This window comes from Lepeophtheirus salmonis, chromosome 1, assembly GCF_016086655.4.
Source record: "Lepeophtheirus salmonis chromosome 1, UVic_Lsal_1.4, whole genome shotgun sequence".
Lineage (NCBI taxonomy): Eukaryota > Metazoa > Arthropoda > Copepoda > Siphonostomatoida > Caligidae > Lepeophtheirus > Lepeophtheirus salmonis.
This window is the reverse complement of record NC_052131.2, coordinates 14,931,705-14,951,059: the sequence shown is the minus strand read 5'-3', so window position 1 is coordinate 14,951,059 and position 19,355 is coordinate 14,931,705. Positions and strand designations below refer to the sequence as shown.

General features: G+C 29.7%; 1 long non-coding RNA gene across 1 annotated transcript; it reads right to left on the bottom strand.

Moving 5' to 3' along the window:
- Window positions 1-15,933: 15,933 nt before the first annotated feature.
- LOC139907578 (uncharacterized) lies at window positions 15,934-16,805 on the bottom strand. Its single transcript, XR_011784278.1, has 2 exons — window positions 16,655-16,805; window positions 15,934-16,591 (listed from the first exon to the last, which is right to left on the bottom strand). It is a non-coding gene; the product is annotated as an uncharacterized lncRNA (long non-coding RNA).
- Between the last annotated feature and the right edge of the window lie 2,550 nt (window positions 16,806-19,355).

Sequence of the window (19,355 nt, the reverse complement as noted above, 5' to 3'; positions counted from 1 at the left end):
TATATATATTGATAGAAAATGGATACAGTAATTATGTTAATCTCTAAGAGCCAAAATGGTTCTTGCATTTTGGGGAGTTTTATAATAATTTGTTGAATTAATTCGAAATGATCTCAGGAAATTCCATTTAAATAATTATTGTGACTTATAGTTGTTCAAAGAAACCATCATTTTCCGTGATCGGACAAAACGTAGAACAACAATTGTGTCTCGAAGGACCAAGTAATACTCCACATCGACTCAAGGCAGGCAATACTTCAAAGACCCACTCCAAACTCTGAAGTGACTACATGTAACCTCTTTACTCATAATAATGCCACACTACAGAAAAAATCTAAAAATGGTTGTCCAAAACATTTTCTTTGATGATGTTTTTTCCAGAAGTGGGATTTATAGTCCTAAAACACAACTGACAATATTTTCATATTTTTTCTTAGTTGTTTAATCTCACTTGTGTAACACCTGCGTCTACACCTTTTTAAAATTTAGTGAAACTAAAATAAAACAGAATTAAATCATTAAAAACAATATGGACTGTTTGATTTTTGACAATAATTTCCACGAGTATATCCCAATATCCAATTAATTTGAAACATCTCAAGGGATTTCAAATTGTCAACACTAAGAGGAAGTATTTAATATTAGGCATAGGGATATCATTCAAAAATCTTCATAAGATACATCCTTATTACAAAGGTTTCACAATAATTTATTGTTCAATTTTATTATTACTTAGACTGTATTATAAAAATTTGAAAGTATTTACATGACTGCAATCATTCCATCTCTTCTGCAGTTAACCGATCTCTCAATACAAACTAAAGATACTTCAGATAGAATCAATCAAATTTATTTAAGTATTATTTGTAATAAAACTGTTTTATTCGATCAATGAGTTCACTAAGTAATTCAATATTTTTTATAAAATCATTCTTTGAATATATCTTTCAACATTAATCCTCGGGGAAGCTATTTTGTATCAAGAATCTTTTTTTTTATCAGAATGTAGTAGTCGTTTGTAGGTTTATCATACTCAAGATCTCCACAACATCGTGCAGCTATGAATATTATGTTAGTTAGTTCATGTATTAATAGGATATGGGTAGTGTTTATTTAATTTTTGTTAAATTATAGTGTTGTGGTTATGATGTTGACATTTCTGTTCTGGGAGTAAAATTTGTATCCGTCTTTTGATACTTTTTCGACTTAAGATATAAGTATGGACAAATTACAAGAACTTAACCCTTGAACTTTTCTTTGGGCGAGATGTGGGTGATTTTTTTCATTCTTGTTCTTGTGTCTAATTGATAATTTTGTAAGAAGAGAAGGGTTTCAGGGGGTAAGTACTCAATGGGTCCAATTTTTGCAAGCATCAGTTCCAAAAACCATTTTGTATTGTGCAGTTGTAATTCCACCATTACCCCAGTACCACTATAGTATACCAACACACCGAACAACACTATTTAATAGACTCAGTTCTTTGCAACATATCGCAAATGAGAAAGTTTTCTTTGTTTGATGATGTCCTATTAAAAAAAAATTAATCAAGTATTTCAGGTCTCCAAATCTTTCATCCGTAGTTGTTTCTCATATTTTCATGTACCAAATTCATCCAATTAGTAATTTTTGCAGTGGGAACTTATAAGAGAAAAATTTCCCATTGCAAAATTACAGATAATATACGCATCAAAATCAAAGTAAAATACGACAATATTTCACAAGAGACTGATAAAAATAATCTTAGGTTTCAAGGTAAAAGAGCATTCCAATATAACATTAAATTTTCAATGGTTCATGATTGTTTTTGCAACGATCTATGATATTGGCAACTAAATTGAAACAGTCTGCATTTTTAAAAAGAAGTATTAAGAGCTTTGCCAAAAATGTATGTCAGAATTGAAATATTTGTCAATAGTTTTTTGCAATTGCCTCCAGCAGAAAATGTATTGTTTGATATAGACAGAAAATACTCTAAAAATTATTATCATTTAACCATATATGTACATTTGGCATGAGTGAGCATTTATTTTAGTACCAATACCATATTTCGAATATAAAAATTTTTAAGATATATTTAATAAAAAAATTAATCCAAGCCTTAATCAAATGTTGTATATTTTTTTTGTAAAATTTGCGATATTTACAAGTTGTAGCTTGTAAGTGCAAACTGTACAAGTTGTAACCAAAAAATGTGATGAATAATTTTAAACAAAGGGTTTACAGTACTTAGAAGGTGGATCATGCAATTATTGAATATTCTATAAATGATCCTAAGCAGTATTGGTCTAATTTTTGGCTATTTAATACAAATTGCTAAAATATAAGCATTATGTGGCACATTATAAATTTCAAATTTATATTACTCATAAATACTAAATAATCATGTAATTTGAATAGATCAAAATGAAACAATAGGTTGAATTTATAATTGGGTATGACCAATGTTCTAATTAAATAATCCATTTTAAGACGAAGAAGTTGTAACTTATACAATTTTCTAATACAAATTGCAACTTGTACACAACATATACAATATAAAATTTGTAAATTCAATTTAATCATCAAAGTTTTCGAAAACAGACGTAGTGTTACAAAGGGGTTACAAGTCAAAAATCGGCTCCCTCCAGTCAGTAGGTTTGAAGTATATACATTGGAGCTGAGCTACAGTACTCGAGTTTGGAGCATGTGGACTTGGAACTATAGGGAATCCGATTTTATTCCAACTAGGAATCATATAAGTTCAGGATTGCAGATATGTTTTCTTTCGACTCAGAGTTGTTTTTGATTATGTAAAAAGCCCAAGTTAACCATTAAAATGAAATAATTTTACATACTATATTTCACATACATATTATGTAGGAAACCCAACTGAACCGTTCAAAGGAAATAATCATATGTGGTATCTAATTGATTTTTGTACTGGGGGATCCGTAACTAACTACAAAAATAAATGTTGGATTTTTATGAAGGTTACAATCAAAATCAAAAATATACATATTTAATATACTTAAATCGGTAGTATTTTTGTAAGTACTCCAAACATGGGTACTGGAATAGAGATCTACGTTTAAAGCTGACTGATAAAAAATTTATAAACTTTACCTGAATGGGATGGAAAGATTTTTTATAGAAAGGTTATAAGCTAGTATTGTATTAAACTGTCATGATACCACTCTAATTCTAAAGTTACAAAAGTTAAGTTATGTAACTTTATTTTTATTTTGTAGGAGTGGTGTACCCAGCATTGTTATGTGTTAAACAGTAAGGATTTTTAACACCTTTGATAACTACATTCATTATGCTCAAATTTAAATATTTATTTAAAAAATACATTTTATTTTTATAAAAGAAAATAAAAAAGATATTTAATATAAAATTCTAAAAGTTATTCAACACTGCAAGCTAAAGTACTTTTTAAATAAAACTTTTAGTACTTTTGCCTTGTTTTAAGATATATAAACCCATTTTACTGGCAACTAAGCATGCAATTTACGACTGACAATGAGTTTTTTTCCTAAATGTTATTATCTTATATTTATACTTTTTTAATATTCTCTTTTTTTGTGTTTTTTTATTCTAATAATTTTTTTTAAATGATACACGGACCGTCAAAAAGACTCGTTTCACACAGTTCTAAGATATTTAGCGCACACTCATAAATGATTTCTCAAGAGACAGGCACATTTTGTTTTATCAAAATACATTAAAGTATTAGTTGTACCATATGACCTTATTGATTACCAATACTGATCACTTTTTTGAGGAGCGATGGTGAAAATAAATTAGGAACAATATGTTTGGCATTACAACTATCCTGAAAATAAAGTTTAAAAAAAAAACAGAACTAAATAGATAAATAGTAATTTAAAGAAAAAGTTTTGAAAAGTTTCATTGTTATATTTTTCTCCAAGTGAGTAATGAAATAACAAAGAGATACGACATTTATTTCACCATTACATCTCAATCTTACTTTTTCCAAAACTTTAATGTATAAATATCTATAATTGCATTCATATTTTACAAGTTTGTTTCTTATTATTTAGTAAAATAAAAATAAAACACCAAAGAGGCATATTACATACATATGTATTTTTATAATTTAATTTACGAAAATACAACATTCATTAGTGTTTGCGCATTAGCCTTAATTTCTATTTATAACTTGTTTATTGAACTGTTTGCATTCAAAAGTTGTCTATCCTTGAAACAAAATATTGAAACCATGATAATTAATCAATCTAATTGATATATTTATTAACGTGTTATTAATGAAAATGTACCAAAAGTGATATTGTGTCAATCGTAAAATTTTTGATTTATTCCTTTGAGATTTAAAATGATTTTGGCTATAATTAATTACACAACTCATCAAATGTTTGCCCTTGGACTGATTTGGGTTTTCCTTATTACTTTTAACTTCAGAAACATGAAATAATATTTTTGGCCCAAGACTTATCTTTTTTGTCTTCTACAGAGCTTGATATGCTATCTATCAATAAGTCTTGATAGCTTAACAAATATACTTTTTCGATTAGCAAATCTTGAATAACTTATAAAATATTGACTGACGAAAAAGTAATTTCATATTTTTGGCTCCTTTTTTAGAAGTATAATTTGTTCATTATTGGTCACATCGGATCATACAATAAGTTGTTGTAAATGAGTTAGTTTATACTAAAAACTTTTTTTTTTACATTATTTAGTTTGGCCGGGACAGTTATGAATTATCTTACGTCTAGTATGGAGGTCTCAAAGGAAGAAATTCCCCATATTTTACATTTTGACAACCTAAAAGGGAAAACACGTCGAAAGCGACAAAGAAAATTGGCAATTTATACGAGGCTGATGTTCTTTTGGTTTGTGTTACACAACAGTGGTTCGAGTGATTTATTTTTTTATAGATTTTATTTATTTATTTTTATGTCAAGCAGCGGAGATAAACAAAGCCTATAAAGGTCGACTTATATTTAATACTAATAAAACATAAAAATTATCATTCTTTAAAAAAGTGAATCATTTAAAATATTAATATTAATTTTTTTGAAAAATAACGTGACAGTGGTCTAAAAAAAATAACGTAATAAAGTAAACCACCAATGTCAAGAATATATATATATAGTACGTGTCACAAAAAAAAATAATTAATTAAAAATCACTTTAGGTCAGCCTCATTTCCCTGGCAAAAGCAAAAAGGTATTTGTCGATCGGTAAAAGAAACTATGTTTAAAGATGTCGATCTTCGGTTTTGGGTGGTAGATGGTAATGAGAGTTGAGAGTCCCGTTTTGTGGAAGAAATAGTCTTGATTGAGTATCTAGGGTGAGAGATAGGTTTATCTTTTTGTTTAAAAATCGGTGGTGTGTAATTATATCTCTAATAGCACGTTTATGAGAAAAAGTGATGAGGCCTAGTCCTTTGATTTTGCATTCATAGATCTTGTTATCTCCCAATCACGAAAAAAATGACAAAAACCTGACTTCACCTTTTCTAAGGTCTTAATCAAGTCGTTTTTTGAAGGATTCCAGATCTCAGATCCATAAATTAAAATCGGGAGGACATAAAGTTTTTTTTTGGTTAAAATAATTTATTTATATTCTACAATACAAAAGTGTAAATAATGAATGCACATAAAGATAAAAGTAGATTATATAAATAAAAAGCCACAGCACAATTACGTTTAAAAAACAACATAAATGAACATTATAGTTCATATTTAATGTCCTGAAGTAAAATAACCTGATATAATATTCAAAAAAAAATTATAAACATGGATTAAAAAGGACAATTTCTTCTTATTATTGACTTGATGAGATTAAAATTTTGCACGGACCTCGAAGGAACAAATTTTATGATATTTCCGGCCCATGCCCACGACGAAGATGATGACAGAGGGATTTTGATAGAAAGTGCTGAATATCGAGCAGCTGGGCTTATCATTATAGCTCTTAATTCTTACACATATAATGGAGAGTTAATAGTTATTTTTAGCAATCAATGATTTAAAATTTAATAAAGCAAACTCCACGGCTTTGTGAACAGGAGAAGTATTTTTATTTCTCTTATAAGCTCCAAATAATATATTAACCTTTATCAAGTTAGAAGAAACATCTTCTGTCACACAAACGTTGAATTGGATAAAATTTTCGACTACTCTCAAGACTGGGCAATCAGCAAAAGCGTGTAGAGTAGAGTTGAACATAAAACCGCAGTCTTTGCACGGATAATAAAATTTAATATTGTCAGTGAAATTTTGAAATTGTGTCTTAAATTTGGTACCGTTTTACCATAAACAAAGAGACACGAGTTTTGAAGCTTATTTTAATCATTCCCATGTTTCGATTGGTCTTCTTCCTTATAATGTAGTGTATAAGCCTCTTAAATCTCAGATCACGGGAGATGTAAATTCCTAAGTCTAAGTAATCATCTACCAACTTAAGACTTGGGTGGATGAACTATTTTTTTGGAGAAAGGAAGCAGGACACCTTTATTTACATTTATAGGCATTCTCAAAGTGAAACTCCAGTTAATAAGTTTGGTAAACACATCACTGACATAATTTAAATCAGAACACATGATTTTTGTATCAGCCGCGTATAAAAATGTATCTTGTGAAAAATTATTCACTAAGTCGTCAATTTAAATGTCAAAGAGTGTGGGTACAAGTACACTACCTTGTGGAACAGATGAAGTAACGTCACAAGGTCCAGAAGCAGTGGAATTGATCACTACATACACTCTGTATCCTATTTGTCAGCCAGGAACTAAACCACTCTAACAACCTACCTTTTATACCGATATTAGACAATTGAAAGAGAAGTTCCCCGTGAGGGACTTTATCAAAGGTCTTGCTAAAATCAAACATCCCAGAAATAAATTAAATTCGAGACACACAAATATTAGGACGGAATCCGTGTTGCATACTAGAAATAAGTATATTACTCTCCAGGAATGATTGTAGCTTCCCGTGAACTATCTGCTGCATTATTTTACCGATTTGGTTTGTAAGGGAATAAGTTCTATAATTACAATGCTCAAGAGGATCTCCCTTCTTAACGACGGGAACTACATCGGCTATTTTGAAATCATTTGGCGCATATCCACTTTGAAAAGAAAGATTAAAGAGCATAGATGAGGGAAGGAAACACTATCAACAACTCTTTTCAAGAAGAAGGTGTTAATTCTGTCCGGACCAGTGGAGAAAGAGCAACAGATATTTACAATTACATTACAAACTTCTTCAGGAGAAGAGAAACATTGAGAGAGGGACGGGCTCCCAGGACTAATATCAATAGGACCCTCAAGTACTCGATTCAATTTGGGTTGATAGACTGATGGAAAATACATGTTAAAGCAAGAAGCTATATCAACATCAACTAAGATGAGTAGATCTTCGTAATTTCGTATCGAACCAATTCCATTGTTACCGGAATCTACTCTCTTCTTTCAAATATATGAGTAAAGAGGCTTCATATTAGAGTGATAAAGTTTTGATAGTAGCTCAATCTCATTTTTAATCCTAATTTGTCTAATAATTTGTACAACATATTTTTTCTTATTTTTTGTAGCAAAGTAGATTATCTCGACATGAGAACCGTCTTAAATTATCCCAAGAACGTTGTTTTAAAGAAACAAGCTGTTAAATTTCCTTTTCCTTTTTATCGTGGTTAATATTATGCACCGGCCATGGGATATATCTACTAACAAGCTCAGTGGACGTATTTCTTATTAGCGTCCAGGCAGTCTCAACATTGTTTGGGTGGTGGGGGAAGAGGTAAAATGTTCAACCCAGTCAATTGTGCGAAGTATTTTATTCATTGAGAGATAGTCAACCCTTCTAAAATCGAAGTATCCCTTAGAGTTTTTTTTATAAACGATAGTTTTAGTGGTTCAAATTAAGATTGGATAATGATCGGATATATTAATGTCATTCAACACTCGTGTGTTGACAATAGAATTGGAGGAAGAGAGCACCAGATCAAGAATATTACCTTTAGAGTGAGTAGCTTCATTGACTTTTTGTTCCAGGAAAAGAGCTGGAAGGCCTTCTATATACAGTCTACCAGTAGACGACGAGGGGATCTAAGATGCCCAATTAACATTAGGAAGATAGAAGTCCCCAAAGATGATTTTGTCAGAACGAGTTGATCTTTGAAAAGTATAAATTAATTGGTCTTTATTATGCTTGGTGCTAGGAGGGTGATATATAGAATGGATTCTATAATTATCAAATTGCATTTCGCATAGTTGGAAGATGACTTCAGACATCTCTCTAACTGGCGAATAGCTGAGATCTTCAGAGCAAAAGACTGCAACCCCACCTCCTCATTTCTTGGACCTCATTAAGCGATCCGCGCGGGAGATAAGGTTGTGATTAGTCAAGACAATTTTGCCATTGCTATGATCATAAAACCATGTGTGATTTTTTAAAAAATAACTATTACTTTACTTTGATCCAACATCAAACCTCTTTTGATGTATTTCAAACTAAAAAAAAAAAAACACTTTCTACTCGTACATTCAGAAAAGTGTGTACAAAGAAGTAACTAGTCCTTATTTTATATTAATTTGACTGTATTATCTTTCTTAAGTACAAATTTGAAAAGTTCTAAGATGTATCTAACTATATTTCAGCCAGAGGTTTTATAAAGTCATGTCTTATAAGTCAAAAATCCTTGGTATCAAGGTTTGAGTCAAATTGAAAATCTTTACTCATAATCCCAACTCCTGTAATATTTATATATAGTTGTATATTTTTTGAGTTCATTTCAAGTTCATGATATATATATTTGTTGATTTATAAGTTTATGACAAATAAAAAATAAATGCCAGCAGTCATCACAAAGCCTCAATTGTTAATTGGCATATTATTCACCGCTAATATTTTGCTATTTATTCTTATGTTAATTGAGTTTTCCCCCAGAAAGGGTACTTTAAAGTGGACTTTATATTAAAAATGGAAATGGTTGTGCTTGAAAAAATAGTGTCATTTCAGTAAAGTATTAAGTGTTTACTTTTTATTCCAAGTGAAGTTTCGAGTCTTTGATTTCCAGCTCTAGTCAATTTCCAATTCTCTAAAAATAAGTGTCGAGACAAAGACGAGTCTCTAGTCCTCTAAGCCCTCTCCCCTTCCCTCTCATCAAATCTTTATAAATATATTAACTCTCATATTGCCAACTACATTCATATCATAATTTCAAGATTCATTTCGTGCAGATTTTCAGCCTTAATGAATCCTTATAAAAATATCTAAAAATATGGAATTATATAAACTTGTAACACTTAGTTTGTGTTAGCCTAAAAGTCAATAGCAATAAGTAGGATTTTATGTACCTTTTTCATTACAGAAAAGAGTGAGCATAAGCATTTCAATCCAACTCTTTCAGGATTGACCTTCATGCCCTTCCTTCCAAATTACATCATATTTGAGGATAAGATATTTTGTGATACACCTTTTGAACCATAAATTAAGGATTTACTTACTCGAAAATCATTTTAAGTCAAGAAAGATCTACTTCATGTCTGCAGTAACTCCATCTATTATTAACCATTTTATGTACATAGATTTATAAATATATACAATATACATACATTATTTATAGAAAGGTGATTTAGTTAGAGAGTTAAAATAACAGCATGTTATATATATTTTTATTTTTTTCGTTGAAGACCATTATTTTTGGTGAGTCATACTATGAAAAAAATAAGGTCATAATCTTTCAGTGTTCATTTTATCCCTAACTACATGGATACAACAATAAAAAGCTGTCCATTTATTCTATATGAAAACTTGACTTACACTGATGTCAATTGGAATAATTACGAGACAGAGTATAAAAAATTACTCTCTATGGTTTTAACTATGAAATTATATATGGCACCGTATTGTGGGTGGTTCATAAAAACTTATTATTAGAGATTGGATTTTTTTAGAGTGCAATCAGTAGACGGGAGCGAAGGCGAACCTTCAACATTTAAAATGACATTAGTGCAGTGAAAATGTAATACATTTCAATACATAAAAATGTATTTCACTATCAGAAGGTACTCTGTTGTTGGGGGGCTGGATAGAGGAAAATAGAAGCAAAGAATGAATGTTTGAAGAAAAGAGACAGAGATAGGGATGTAGAAAGAGATACAGGGAGGAAAGATGAGGCTGTGACAAAAAGAAGGAGAGAGATATTGAAAGAGAGAAGGGAAATGAAATTTTATTTTAGTCAAAGACAGTCTCTTAATGACCTCAAAGGCTTTCAAAAAATCATAGAAACATGTTTGGATATTTTATACGTCTACTTGATAAATTTCTGACTACTAAGTTCGACCGTATCGGATTCCATGTGTGATAACAGCAATAACAGACTTATCTGTATAATAGAGTGTTTGCTATTTTTTAAAGTTAACCGAATTCAAAATTATCGTGGATCATGAGATGTGTTTAGGTGTTGGTAATTACCTCCTAATTTTTTTTTCTGTGTCATCAAAAACCATTACCCTCCATCCGGATACAGTTCCAGTGTTCCGGAAGTACTTCAAAATAAGATCAAATAAAAAAAGAAAAATATCTTATTATAATTCAGGCATAAGAAAAGAAAAACTTATTTTATCCTTCATTTGAACTTGAACTAGATAAGGGGTTGAGTTATAAATCAAAAAGTGACGGCCGTCTAAAAAAACAGCAACTATACAAATAAGGAAGTTTTCTATGTTTATTCAAAATCAAAAAAGTTAACGGCAAAAAAAAGATGAAAATTGCACTTTTCTATTTTTTTAGGTGCAAAAAAGGAAAGAAGATATACAAAATTGAGAATAGGGTGCAATCATTCCATTAGAAGTCTCATGTTCGATTTGGTTTGACATATTAATAACAAAGGCAGTCTATAGCTTAGATTTCCTCCGAATAAGTTTTTTGAAGATTATAAAATATGAAAAATTATTAAAATAAATTTGTGTACATGCATGATAGATGTGCTAACTCACCTTAACTCTCAAAGTTATTTTCAATAAGTGAAAAAAATAATTTCCTTATTCTGTATTTATTACCAGAGAAACTCGAAATAGAAGTTGCATATAGAAAGCACAAAGTTTAGGTTCCAATTTGAAGTTTCTCAATTATTTTTTCACCTATATTTGAACTTATTTTAAGGAATGGTTCATATTCTATCTATCTAACATAATACATAGTTTTAAATTCATACGCAAATATTCAAATGATTTTTATAAAGCCAAGTGGCGGAGAAGTATTGTGAGATGGGGCATATAAAATTTGTTTTCCAAAAACTTTTTAGGTATTTGCATATGGTTGCAAAACAATTTAGGTATGTAGCTTTGTCTGACGTAAGTGATTTCAACATATGTTAAAAACATTCAATGAGGTTTAATTAAAATATCTTTATTTAATATAACTTGTAAAATATGGCTATAGGTAAAAAAAAAGTCAACCGAATGAATCTCAAATTTATGCAAAAAATTCAAACCACAATTCTTTGGGGTTATTATACATTAATGGTTGTATAAATTAAAAGTTTACATATATAAAGGAATACACCGCATAGACTTAGTAACATAAACTGATTATAATATATGTTTTAAAGTTCTTACAACGAATATACATATATCTTGTCTTATAAGTAAGATTGTTGGAATTGTTGAAAAAGAACGAATTTGATTGGTTGAAAGAGATTATATAAAAAAAGGAATAAAACATGTTAGTATCCTTGCATCTTCCAAACAAATTTTCCTCATCCCGAAGAAAACGTGCCTTTTTTCATGGGTTTTTAACAACGGAGGTACTGATGTGTGGAATTAATATGTGGAAAATAAAAGTTTTGCCGTTTTTGCGGTTTCTCGTGCCCATCTCGTTCTTTAGGGCAAGTAATCCGCCATTCCAAAACCTCCCATCACATCAACAACTTAAAAGTCTTCAAGAAACACAAGATTCAAGGAGACGAAGGAGAATTAAACGTTTCATAGTTCAATTTAGACGTAGCAAAGTTATTTTTGTCGTGTAACATCCCTTTACCAATTATAACAAGATAGGGAACTTGGTTAAAAGCAGTGGAGTACTACTAACCAGAAGAACACAAGAAGTAATTAATAATGATTCCTTAAGAGAAGAAGTTGTATTTATACAGGAAAATTTTCGTAAAATACCTTTGGCAATAACTGCGATTGAGGAAATATTCCCTTTTTTTACCAGCCTAACCATAGTAGAAAATTTGACTCAAGATTTGAAGGAAGAGCCATTCAAGACCAAGTTGAAAGAAGTGCTTCAAAAGAATCCTGGCTACACAAAACTAAAGGAACTCTTAACAAGTGAAAACCTTGTATACAAAAATACTCGAATTGTCAATTGTGATCCTGAGAGTCTTTAGTATGATGAATATCATCAATACGAAAAGGAGGTCCAAACTAAGTAATAAGAAATGGAAGGAATTGTTGATCACCAAAGGAAAGAATGTTTTGTATTTCTTTAATTGTCAGCTTATAACTATTAACAATATTTTTTTAATAATTTGTTAGTTTATTGCCTCATTTCTATTCTTTAGATTTCGTGCCAAAGTGATTTACTCATATTTTATGGTCAGTGGTCTCTAAGAAATTACGAGTACACTTCCTGTAATGATGGGTTTCATGTTCTCTAACTAATAATATATTTTGCCTTGTATAAATTTATAGAATATAAAATATATTTATAAAGTTATTTTTAGGGATATACAACAATCCCTCTTCCTTCATGTGTAAATAAATCAATAACTTAAGTTAAAGATATAATCTAAACGATACTCTTTTAATTGGGTTGGAATCGATATTTACTTTCAACTCTTGATCCAGTGACAGATACAATTGCACTACTGTCATATGTAGCTATTATATTTTTGATTTAATTTCAATGGACATTCAATGCATCGATGGGTAATTTATTCAGTTCAAATTTATGAAATAGAGTTGATCATGGAAATATAGTTTTATTTTAGACACCTGCATACTCTTGCATAGTGGCCTCTCTTACCACATCTTGTGCATTCGACGCTTTTTGCAAGGCAACCTTCCCATTCTTATGAGGAAATTGGAAACCACACTGTCTACACAACCTTTCTTGGCTCTTGTTCCATGATTTCCTACAACTTTGACTTCTTCGATATATATTGAATCCACATGACTTTGTATTTGCGTTAACACCCTTTGATACTCAATCATTTAGACTATTTTGATTATTCTTTGCCGTTTCTACTATTCTCCATTAATATATACTTCACATATTTTATTTACATCATCAAATAATCTAAGTTGTCCTTCTCGATACTTGCATACCAAAGTTTTATATTATGACAATCAATATTTAATACTATTTGTATCATACAATAAATTATAGCTTATATTTAGACATTTTCTGGATAATATTAGTTTGATTAAATAATACCAAGTAAAGCTATATTTTGGTGAAGGAAAGATTCTATATGTAGTAAATTTTCAGATAAGTTGTAATGTTAAAAAAATCATAAGTGAGATATCTTATAAGTTTGTTCGAAATTACCCATCGGCCATCAAGAAAAATTTATGAATAATATGATATATTGATTGTTGGAGTGTTGGAATAACTTATTCCGCTTGCAAATGTAAACTTCAATCAAATCTTTTATGTATTAAGTTGGACAGTTATTGGTTTGAAGGATTTGGAGAGGGGGAAATACATATGGTATCATTGTTTAAAATACAATGTGATTATCATCTGCCTGCTTTATTATGATTTTATAAGGGTATAACGAAAGATTTATTAAAAATGTTTAATGAAGATATACTACGTATAGTTGACTTCCCCAGACGTTTTTATCCGTTACAACTAGATTTTATAACGTCACATTCCATGAAATTGTAATTCATTATGAACCTTATTCTCAGAATAATAGCTAATGAAACGACAATGAAGTCTATGTAGAGTATTTCGAAATATATTTGAAGTTCCAGGTTTAAAAAATAAGAGTTTAATTCAATATAATCTACATAATAAAAATAAACCATCATACATTTATGTTAAACATACACCCTTTAAACAATTGACATCATATAACTAATAACAATATATATACAGAATATTGAAATTATAGATTGATCCAAATAATATTTTCTTGTTCTGACACCGGAATCCAGTTAAATATGTCATAACTTTAGGTTGCAAAACACAAGCGAGACGTGGAGTTTAATCAAAAAGATAATCATTTTGTTTTCATGTTGAAGTTTTTGCTATATACAATTGTGCACAGGATAGATATATCTCTACCGATGAGATCTAACTAATTATTAATAATAAAGTAAATATCAAAATCATAAAATTAGACAATAAATATACTAATAAAAAAATGTTAGAAATAAATCCATCTTAAAGATTTAGAGCAAAAGCTATTTATGTAATAATGTCCGGCGATATTACTCCTAATTAAGATCATCAAAAAAGATATTTTCCCCGTTATTTATGCTTATATAACAAATACTATTATCATGAAGGATTTACACAATTTTGTTAATTATAATGATACACCCAATGTAACTACCCCCGTTGTTGTGACCATTTAAGTAGTTGTTTTTGCCTTTTATGAGTTTTCCCAACACCATTTCTTGGAGCCTATCAACCATAGCTAAGCCTTAAGTGATAAAAAAGTAATATTTATTGACTATGTAATATTGGAAAACCTAATTATCATACCCAGTCTTTAAGTGAAGAAACTAGTCTCAGACAAACTAGTTGCCAGAACCATCCAAAGCTACTACTCCCGTTGTTGTGACCATTTAAGCACTTTTTTTGCCATTGAATGAGTTGTGTGTCATAATTCTTGATAATTTTGGCTAAAATAGAATCATATTTTAGGGTTAGATATTAAAAAAATTGAATACTTACTGTTAGATAGTACAAAATTCAGAGTTCCATTTTCAGAATTTCGATTAGTAAATATTTTATACTTTTTACTGATAACTTGATCGTCATTTGGTGTGGATGACTCAAAACATTTTTATATGTATTTCTATAAATGACATCAGTACCAACATCCTCAATTAATTTAATGATGGTTCCTCGGGAAGGGATAGGTTTACCCGTGTATTTCTCCATAATTTTTTTGAACATAGATGATTAGCAATGGATAAGGTTATATTACATGCAATAAGCATATTTGTGAGATTAAAGTTAAAGTCTGACTTGATGTATTCATCATTAACTTGATTTTTTAGATGAATATCCATGCTCTTGATTATGAGATGAGGATTTGAGTGGCGTGTTATTCTAGATATGGAGACTAAAGGCACATTTATATCGACAAATCCTGACTAACCATCTGTTCCTCATCCGGTAAGAAATGACAAATTCTTGGGCCTCCATTTTCAGAAATCAGACAGAAGGCGACGTTATTTTATATTGTATTTTATTCAGTTCTTAGAAATATCATATCCGTTATATGACATATATTTCATACTATGAAGCATCAAATACCATCTAATATTATATTAATATTGAATTCCATACAACCTTCAAATATTCATTTCTTTTATTCATATGTATATACAATTAAGCAATTACTATTCAAATACAACCTTCAAATATTCATTTCTTTTTTTCATATGCATATATGGTAATATAAATAAGACCTTTTCTTTTACTAATATGGGCAGTTGATAATCCTGTAGAAATAAACATATGCAAGGAGAAGGGGGGAGCCATAAGGTATCATTGTTTAAAATACTGATGTGATTATCAGAGGCCTACATTATTATAATTTTTGAGGGGTTAAAAAAGTATTTATTAGCAACATATTTAATGAAGATATACTACAAATAACTGACTTAGACGTTTTTTATCCGTGACTGTAGATTTGAAAACGTCATACTCCATGAAATTGTAATTTATTATGTACCATATTCTCAGAATAATAAATAATGAAACGACAAGGTAGAGTATTTCGAAATATATTTGAAGTTCCAAGTTTAAAAAAGGAGGCTTAAATTAAATATAATCTACATACTAAAAAAAAACCATCATACATTTATGTTAAATATACAAAATTAAAGAACTAGAATCATATAACTAATAATAACAATAAATAATATTGAAATAATAGATTGATCCAAATTATATGTTCTGGGTCTGACATCGGAATTCAGTTAAATATGTCATAACTTTAGGTTGCAAAACACAACCCGACCTGGAGTTTAATCAAAAAGATAATCGCTCCTTTTTCTTCATGTGGAAGTTGCTATATACAATTAAGCACAGGATAGATATATCTATACCGATGAGATCTAAATAATTATGAAAAATAAAGTAAATGTCACAATCATAAAATTAGGCAATAAATATACTATTTAAAAAAAAATGTTAGAAATAAAGCCATCGTAAAGATTTAGAGCAAAAGCTGATCAAGTAGTAATACTGATTATCTAATTATGCTTATATAACAACATACTATTATCATGAAGGATACACACAATTGCTAATTATAATGCTAGACCGAATGCAACTACACCCGTTGATGTGCCCATTTAAGCAGTTTTTTGCCTTTTATAAGTTTTCTGAACACCATTTCTTGGGGCTTATCAACCATAGCTAATCTTTAAATGATAAAAAAGTAATATTTATTGACTATGTAATATTGGAAAACCTAATTATCATACCAAAGTCTTTAAGTGAAGAAACTAATGTCAGAAAAACTAGTTGTGAACCATCCAAAGCTACTACACCCGTTGTTGTGACCATTTAAGCAGTTGTTTTTGCCATTTAATGAGTTGTGTATCATAATTCCTCATATTTTTAGCTAAAATAGAATAATATTTTATAATTATTTTTTTTTAAATGAATACGTACTGTTAGATGTTACAAAATTCAGAGTTCTATTTTGAAATTAGTAAATATTTTATACTTTTTACTGATAACTTTTATCGTAATTTGTTGTGGATGACTCAAAACATGCTGAAAATTATCTCAACTTCACAATCTACAATGGAGGTATTTCTATAAATGACGGCATTACCAGCATCCTCCATTAATTTAATGATGGTTCCTCGGGAAGGGATGGGTTTACCCGTGTATTTCTCCATAAATTTTTTAAACGTAGGATGATTAGCAATGGATAAGGGTATATTACATCCAATAAGCATTTTTGTGAGATCAGAGTTAAAGTCTGACTTGATGTATTCATCATTAACTTGATTTTTTAGATGAGGATAATGAGTGGCGTTTAATTCTAAAGGGGGAACTATTGACAAATATTTATATCGACAAATCTGACAAGCCATCTGTTTCTCGTCCGGTTATTATTTCCAAATTCCTGGGCCTCCATTTCCAGAAATCCAGACAGAAGGAGACATTATTTTAGGCCTTTTATTCAGTTCTCTATCGACAATCAGTATCTAGTATTATATTAATATAGAATAATAATGGCGGGAATTAATAACCTTCTTGATAGAGGAAGATGTTTATTATTTTAGTCAATCGACAATGAAACCATAAGTATTTCTTCCCCCTCCTCCTCGCACTCTTTTGTATCTTTACCAATATTATCAACCTTACTTATAAGTCCCATATATATATATATACATTATGATTAGTACCGGAACATAAAGGAGTGAAGGTGTACCATTATTACCTTTAAAAAACAGAATAATAACAAAAAAAGTTTTTTGATTATGATGTTATGAATATGTGATGTCATTTTGTTTTTATTACATTATTGATTACGAATTTTCAAATTTTATAACCCTAAAATAACATTACCGGTGGCTCCCCTTCTGCTGTTACTGCAATTGAGCAATTTAATCAGGAAATACTCGGGACTTGGTGTGTATTTTATAAAGAAAAAACATATTTTGGACATATATGCCGATCATATTACTATTCATGTGGAAGGGAATTCGGAATCGTAGTTGAATAAGAATTGAACTTGGAGATGCATGTCGACATGTACAACGTAAAGTTGATTCTTTAATTGCTTTATTTAGTTACTGCTTTGCTAAGATTGGCCAATTGGACGATTGAAGCTGAAGGAGGTTGGCTACAGAAGATAGCTCACCGAAGTTATATTCAGGCTCTAAAAAGGCCAACGTGCCCAAAAACTCGCAACTTGACTTCGAGTCGTATTATATTATTATACCTGGAAGTATTCGAAAATATATTCATTGCAGCTGAAAAACGATTTTGCAACATTATTAAAAATCAAAAATTAAATGATTCAAGAAATATAATAAAATCCTGCAATATCTTATTGAAAAGAAACATCATATATATCATTACTCGATTATCCTAATATTAACAAAAAAGTTATTCGAAAATATTCCCAAGTTCGTATTAAGATGCACGCAAAATTTTCTCGAAGGAGACGAGCAGAGAAAGGAGGAATGTAAATGTGCAAGCATGTATGAAATTGTGCAATGTCTTAATTATTAGACACATTTAATTATAATTAATTATTAAAAATGTATTATTTCTTAATACAATTAAAGTTTAAAGTGTAAAATTCACTTTAGTATTTAATATTTAAAAAGTAAATTCGTTTTTTTTTTTTTTTTTTAAATTAAATTTTTAGTTAAATGTTTAATAAAAACAGTAAAATAAAATATTATCAAATATATATTTTTTTAAATAACCATTTTGAATCATGAATAATGAGAAAATAGTCTATACAATAGATTTAGATAAAGATCTTATTTATTTCCCTTATATTTTTGTTGTTTTTATAGACTTTGTGTCTCTCCACTCTTTCCCTTGAGACCTTTAGTTTTGGTAACCCACTCTTACCCATAATTTTGATGAATCTTCCCAATTCAATTTTCTCTAGGTCTGTTTCCACCACAAACCTAATTAGAGGAGTATATTTAAGGCTCGACATCTTATGCAAGATGTACACTGGAACTTTTTCTGGATAGAAAAGGTAATATATCCAGCAACAAAGTATAGAGCGCTCCTCTCTTCAGTAGATACAATTTTCTCAAATTCGTAAGGCTTCCAATCAGTAAAAATAATTTCAGTGTTGGAGATGTCGTCTTCACCAAGAAAGTACTTAATTTGAGTAAGATCCATGTCTGAAAATGTCACTTTAATAACACATATATATATATATATATATTTGCTTCAAGAACTTGCCACCAGCCAAATCTGTTTTCAAGTGGATCCAACTGTAACATTGCTGGTAGAACATATTCAAACTCCTCCGTTTCCAGAAGGTATTTTGAGAAAAAAACTGCAAATGGTGTATGCTTTGTTCCTAGAAATGTTTCATCTGATAGACCTAATGAGCCACAATTGAATTCTGGAGCTTTTGTCCACATAGATATTGTGTATAAAATTATCTATTGGCTGAGTGATTGTCAATGGACAATG